The sequence below is a fragment of the Podarcis vaucheri genome (assembly GCF_965113315.1).
Source record: "Podarcis vaucheri genome assembly, chromosome: 8".
In the NCBI taxonomy this organism is placed as follows: Eukaryota; Metazoa; Chordata; class Lepidosauria; order Squamata; family Lacertidae; genus Podarcis; species Podarcis vaucheri.
This window is the reverse complement of record NC_138766.1, coordinates 16,847,759-16,855,398: the sequence shown is the minus strand read 5'-3', so window position 1 is coordinate 16,855,398 and position 7,640 is coordinate 16,847,759.

Sequence of the window (7,640 nt, the reverse complement as noted above, 5' to 3'; positions counted from 1 at the left end):
CATGGAAACAGAAGGCTTTTTATCACAGGACAAGAAATCAGCCCTCAAAAACTTAACCGGCAGAATTTTTTTTTTGAAAAAATCCCTAAGCCCCGGGGTCACAATTTCAGCAAAAATCTGACTTTTGGCAATTCACTCAAAAATGGTGCCAGAAGCTTGCAAATGATCCCCTGAAAGTTTTGGCGATGGAAACAGAAGGCTTTTTATCACAGGACAAGAAATCAGCCCTCAAAAACGTAACTGGCAGAAAATATTTTTTTGAAAAAATCCCTAAGCCCCGGGGTCACAATTTCAGCAAAAATCTGACTTTTGGCAATTCACTCAAAAATGGTGCCAGAAGCTTGCAAATGATCCCCTGAAAGCTTTGGCGATGGAAACAGAAGGCTTTTTATCACAGGACAAGAAATCAGCCCTCAAAAACGTAACCGGCAGAAAATATTTTTTTGAAAAAATCCCTAAGCCCCGGGGTCACAATTTCAGCAAAAATCTGACTTTTGGCAATTCACTCAAAAATGGTGGCAGAAGGTTGCAAATGATCCCCTGAAAGGTTTGGCACTCGAAACAGAAGGCTTTTTATCACAGGACAAGAAATCAGCCCTCAAAAACTTAACCGGCAGAAAATATTTTTTTGAAAAAATCCCTAAGCCCCGGGGTCACAATTTCAGCAAAAATCTGACTTTTGGCAATTCACTCAAAAATGGTGCCAGAAGCTTGCAATTTCACAATTTCAGCAAAAATCTGACTTTTGGCAATTCACTCAAAAATGGTGCCAGAAGGTTGCAAATGATCCCCTGAAAGCTTTGGCGATGGAAACAGAAGGCTTTTTATCACAGGACAAGAAATCAGCCCTCAAAAACTTAACCGGCAGAAAATATTTTTTTGAAAAAATCCCTAAGACCCGCGGTCACAATTTCAGCAAAAAACTGACTTTTGGCAATTCACTAAAAAATGGTGCCAGAAGCTTGCAAATGATCCCCTGAAAGCTGTGGCGATGGAAACAGAAGGCTTTTTATCACAGGACAAGAAATCAGCCCTCAAAAACGTAACCGGCAGAAAATTTTTTTTGAAAAAATCCCTAAGCCCCGGGGTCACAATTTCAGCAAAAATCTGACTTTTGGCAATTCACTCAAAAATGGTGCCAGAAGCTTGCAAATGATCCCTAAGCCCTAATCTGACTTTTGGCAATTCACTCAAAAATGGTGCCAGAAGCTTGCAAATGATCCCCTGAAAGCTTTGGCGATGGAAACAGAAGGCTTTTTATCACAGGACAAGAAATCAGCCCTCAAAAACGTAACCGGCAGAAAATATTTTTTTGAAAAAATCCCTAAGCCCCGGGGTCACAATTTCAGCAAAAATCTGACTTTTGGCAATTCACTCAAAAATGGTGGCAGAAGGTTGCAAATGATCCCCTGAAAGGTTTGGCACTCGAAACAGAAGGCTTTTTATCACAGGACAAGAAATCAGCCCTCAAAAACGTAACCGGCAGAAAATGTTTTTTTGAAAAAATCCGTAAGCCCCGGGGTCACAATTTCAGCAAAAATCTGACTTTGGCAATTCACTCAAAAATGGTGCCAGAAGCTTACAAATGATTCCCTGAAAGCTTTGGCGATGGAAACAGAAGGCTTTTTATCACAGGACAAGAAATCAGCCCTCAAAAACTTAACCGGCAGAAAATATTTTTTTGAAAAAATCCCTAAGCCCCGCGGTCACAATTTCAGCAAAAATCTGACTTTTGGCAATTCACTCAAAAATGGTGCCAGAAGCTTGCAAATGATCCCCTGAAAGCTGTGGCGATGGAAACAGAAGGCTTTTTATCACAGGACAAGAAATCAGCGCTCAAAAACGTAACCGGCAGAATTTTTTTTTTGAAAAAATCCCTAAGCCCCGGGGTCACAATTTCAGCAAAAATCTGACTTTTGGCAATTCACTCAAAAATGGTGCCAGAAGCTTGCAAATGATCCCTAAACCCTAATCTGACTTTTGGCAATTCACTCAAAAATGGTGCCAGAATCTTGCAAATGATCCCCTGAAAGCTTTGGCGATGGAAACAGAAGGCTTTTTATCACAGGACAAGAAATCAGCCCTCAAAAACGTAACCAGCAGAAAATATTTTTTTGAAAAAATCCCTAAGCCAAAAATCTGACTTTTGGCAATTCACTCAAAAATGGTGCCAGAAGCTTGCAAATGATCCCCTGAAAGCTTTGGCGATGGAAACAGAAGGCTTTTTATCACAGGACAAGAAATCAGCCCTCAAAAACTTAACCGGCAGAAAATATTTTTTTGAAAAAATCCCTAAGCCCCGGGGTCACAATTTCAGCAAAAATCTGACTTTTGGCAATTCACTCAAAAATGGTGCCAGAAGCTTGCAAATGATCCCCTGAAAGCTTTGGCCATGGAAACAGAGGCTTTTTATCACAGGACAAGAAATCAGCCCTCAAAAACTTTACCGGCAGAAAATGTTTTTTTGAAAAAATCCGTAAGCCCCGGGGTCACAATTTCAGCAAAAATCTGACTTTTGGCAATTCACTCAAAAATGGTGCCAGAAGCTTGCAAATGATCCCCTGAAAGCTTTGGCGATGGAAACAGAAGGCTTTTTATCACAGGACAAGAAATCAGCCCTCAAAAACGTAACCGACAGAAAATATTTTTTTGAAAAAATCCCTAAGCCCCGGGGTCACAATTTCAGCAAAAATCTGACTTTTGGCAATTCACTCAAAAATGGTGCCAGAAGCTTGCAAGTGATCCCCTGAAAGTTTTGGCGATGGAAACAGAAGGCTTTTTATCACAGGACAAGAAATCAGCCCTCAAAAACGTAACCGGCAGAAAATATTTTTTTGAAAAAATCCCTAAGCCCCGGGGTCACAATTTCAGCAAAAATCTGACTTTTGGCAATTCACTCAAAAATGGTGCCAGAAGCTTGCAAATGATCCCCTGAAAGCTTTGGCGATGGAAACAGAAGGCTTTTTATCACAGGACAAGAAATCAGCCCTCAAAAACGTAACCAGCAGAAAATATTTTTTTGAAAAAATCCCTAAGCCAAAAATCTGACTTTTGGCAATTCACTCAAAAATGGTGCCAGAAGCTTGAAAATGATCCCCTGAAAGCTTTGGCGATGGAAACAGAAGGCTTTTTATCACAGGACAAGAAATCAGCCCTCAAAAACGTAACCGGCAGAAAATATTTTTTTGAAAAAATCCCTAAGCCCCGGGGTCACAATTTCAGCAAAAATCTGACTTTTGGCAATTCACTCAAAAATGGTGCCAGAAGCTTGCAAGTGATCCCCTGAAAGTTTTGGCGATGGAAACAGAAGGCTTTTTATCACAGGACAAGAAATCAGCCCTCAAAAACGTAACCGGCAGAAAATATTTTTGTGAAAAAATCCCTAAGCCCCGGGGTCACAATTTCAGCAAAAATCTGACTTTTGGCAATTCACTCAAAAATGGTGCCAGAAGCTTGCATATGATCCCCTGAAAGCTTTGGCGATGGAAACAGAAGGCTTTTTATCACAGGACAAGAAATCAGCCCTCAAAAACGTAACCAGCAGAAAATATTTTTTTGAAAAAATCCCTAAGCCAAAAATCTGACTTTTGGCAATTCACTCAAAAATGGTGCCAGAAGCTTGCAAATGATCCCCTGAAAGCTTTGGCGATGGAAACAGAAGGCTTTTTATCACAGGACAAGAAATCAGCCCTCAAAAACTTAACCGGCAGAAAATATTTTTTTGAAAAAATCCCTAAGCCCCGGGGTCACAATTTCAGCAAAAATCTGACTTTTGGCAATTCACTCAAAAATGGTGCCAGAAGCTTGCAAATGATCCCCTGAAAGCTTTGGCGATGGAAACAGAAGGCTTTTTATCACAGGACAAGAAATCAGCCCTCAAAAACGTAACCGGCAGAACATATTTTTGTGAAAAAATCCCTAAGCCTCGGGATCACAATTTCAGCAAAAATCTGACTTTTGGCAATTCACTCAAAAATGGTGCCAGCAGCTTGCAAATGATCCCCTGAAAGCTTTGGTGATGGAAACAGAAGGCTTTTTATCACAGGACAAGAAATCAGCCCTCAAAAACGTAACCGGCAGAATTTTTTTTTTGAAAAAATCCGTAAGCCCCGGGGTCACAATTTCAGCAAAAATCTGACTTTTGGCAATTCACTCAAAAATGGTGCCAGAAGCTTGCAAATGATCCCCTGAAAGCTTTGGCGATGGAAACAGAAGGCTTTTTATCACAGGACAAGAAATCAGCCCTCAAAAACGTAACCAGCAGAAAATATTTTTTTGAAAAAATCCCTAAGCCAAAAATCTGACTTTTGGCAATTCACTCAAAAATGGTGCCAGAAGCTTGCAAATGATCCCCTGAATGCTTTGGCGATGGAAACAGAAGGCTTTTTATCACAGGACAAGAAATCAGCCCTCAAAAACTTAACCGGCAGAAAATATTTTTTTGAAAAAATCCCTAAGCCCCGGGGTCACAATTTCAGCAAAAATCTGACTTTTGGCAATTCACTCAAAAATGGTGCCAGAAGCTTGCAAATGATCCCCTGAAAGCTTTGGCGATGGAAACAGAAGGCTTTTTATCACAGGACAAGAAATCAGCCCTCAAAAACGTAACCGGCAGAATTTTTTTTTTGAAAAAATCCGTAAGCCCCGGGGTCACAATTTCAGCAAAAATCTGACTTTTGGCAATTCACTCAAAAATGGTGCCAGAAGCTTGCAAATGATCCCCTGAAAGCTTTGGCGATGGAAACAGAAGGCTTTTTATCACAGGACAAGAAATCAGCCCTCAAAAACGTAACCAGCAGAAAATATTTTTTTGAAAAAATCCCTAAGCCAAAAATCTGACTTTTGGCAATTCACTCAAAAATGGTGCCAGAAGCTTGCAAATGATCCCCTGAAAGCTTTGGCGATGGAAACAGAAGGCTTTTTATCACAGGACAAGAAATCAGCCCTCAAAAACGTAACCGGCAGAAAATATTTTTTTGAAAAAATCCCTAAGCCCCGGGGTCACAATTTCAGCAAAAATCTGACTTTTGGCAATTCACTCAAAAATGGTGCCAGAAGCTTGCAAGTGATCCCCTGAAAGTTTTGGCGATGGAAACAGAAGGCTTTTTATCACAGGACAAGAAATCAGCCCTCAAAAACGTAACCGGCAGAAAATATTTTTTTGAAAAAATCCCTAAGCCCCGGGGTCACAATTTCAGCAAAAATCTGACTTTTGGCAATTCACTCAAAAATGGTGCCAGAAGCTTGCAAATGATCCCCTGAAAGCTTTGGCGATGGAAACAGAAGGCTTTTTATCACAGGACAAGAAATCAGCCCTCAAAAACGTAACCGGCAGAAAATATTTTTGTGAAAAAATCCCTAAGCCCCGGGGTCACAATTTCAGCAAAAATCTGACTTTTGGCAATTCACTCAAAAATGGTGCCAGAAGCTTGCATATGATCCCCTGAAAGCTTTGGCGATGGAAACAGAAGGCTTTTTATCACAGGACAAGAAATCAGCCCTCAAAAACGTAACCAGCAGAAAATATTTTTTTGAAAAAATCCCTAAGCCAAAAATCTGACTTTTGGCAATTCACTCAAAAATGGTGCCAGAAGCTTGCAAATGATCCCCTGAAAGCTTTGGCGATGGAAACAGAAGGCTTTTTATCACAGGACAAGAAATCAGCCCTCAAAAACTTAACCGGCAGAAAATATTTTTTTGAAAAAATCCCTAAGCCCCGGGGTCACAATTTCAGCAAAAATCTGACTTTTGGCAATTCACTCAAAAATGGTGCCAGAAGCTTGCAAATGATCCCCTGAAAGCTTTGGCGATGGAAACAGAAGGCTTTTTATCACAGGACAAGAAATCAGCCCTCAAAAACGTAACCGGCAGAACATATTTTTGTGAAAAAATCCCTAAGCCTCGGGATCACAATTTCAGCAAAAATCTGACTTTTGGCAATTCACTCAAAAATGGTGCCAGCAGCTTGCAAATGATCCCCTGAAAGCTTTGGTGATGGAAACAGAAGGCTTTTTATCACAGGACAAGAAATCAGCCCTCAAAAACGTAACCGGCAGAATTTTTTTTTTGAAAAAATCCGTAAGCCCCGGGGTCACAATTTCAGCAAAAATCTGACTTTTGGCAATTCACTCAAAAATGGTGCCAGAAGCTTGCAAATGATCCCCTGAAAGCTTTGGCGATGGAAACAGAAGGCTTTTTATCACAGGACAAGAAATCAGCCCTCAAAAACGTAACCAGCAGAAAATATTTTTTTGAAAAAATCCCTAAGCCAAAAATCTGACTTTTGGCAATTCACTCAAAAATGGTGCCAGAAGCTTGCAAATGATCCCCTGAATGCTTTGGCGATGGAAACAGAAGGCTTTTTATCACAGGACAAGAAATCAGCCCTCAAAAACTTAACCGGCAGAAAATATTTTTTTGAAAAAATCCCTAAGCCCCGGGGTCACAATTTCAGCAAAAATCTGACTTTTGGCAATTCACTCAAAAATGGTGCCAGAAGCTTGCAAATGATCCCCTGAAAGCTTTGGCGATGGAAACAGAAGGCTTTTTATCACAGGACAAGAAATCAGCCCTCAAAAACGTAACCGGCAGAATTTTTTTTTTGAAAAAATCCGTAAGCCCCGGGGTCACAATTTCAGCAAAAATCTGACTTTTGGCAATTCACTCAAAAATGGTGCCAGAAGCTTGCAAATGATCCCCTGAAAGCTTTGGCGATGGAAACAGAAGGCTTTTTATCACAGGACAAGAAATCAGCCCTCAAAAACGTAACCAGCAGAAAATATTTTTTTGAAAAAATCCCTAAGCCAAAAATCTGACTTTTGGCAATTCACTCAAAAATGGTGCCAGAAGCTTGCAAATGATCCCCTGAAAGCTTTGGCGATGGAAACAGAAGGCTTTTTATCACAGGACAAGAAATCAGCCCTCAAAAACTTAACCGGCAGAAAATATTTTTTTGAAAAAATCCCTAAGCCCCGGGGTCACAATTTCAGCAAAAATCTGACTTTTGGCAATTCACTCAAAAATGGTGCCAGAAGCTTGCAAATGATCCCCTGAAAGCTTTGGCGATGGAAACAGAAGGCTTTTTATCACAGGACAAGAAATCAGCCCTCAAAAACGTAACCGGCGGAAAATATTTTTTTGAAAAAATCCCTAAGCCTCGGGGTCACAATTTCAGCAAAAATCTGACTTTTGGCAATTCACTCAAAAATGGTGCCAGCAGCTTGCAAATGATCCCCTGAAAGCTTTGGTGATGGAAACAGAAGGCTTTTTATCACAGGACAAGAAATCAGACCTCAAAAACGTAACCGGCAGAAATTTTTTTTTGAAAAAATCCGTAAGCCCCGGGGTCACAATTTCAGCAAAAATCTGACTTTTGGCAATTCACTCAAAAATGGTGCCAGAAGCTTGCAAATAATCCCCTGAAAGCTTTGGCGATGGAAACAGAAGGCTTTTTATCACAGGACAAGAAATCAGCCCTCAAAAACGTAACCAGCAGAAAATATTTTTTTGAAAAAATCCCTAAGCCAAAAATCTGACTTTTGGCAATTCACTCAAAAATGGTGCCAGAAGCTTGCAAATGATCCCCTGAAAGCTTTGGCGATGGAAACAGAAGGCTTTTTATCACAGGACAAGAAATCAGC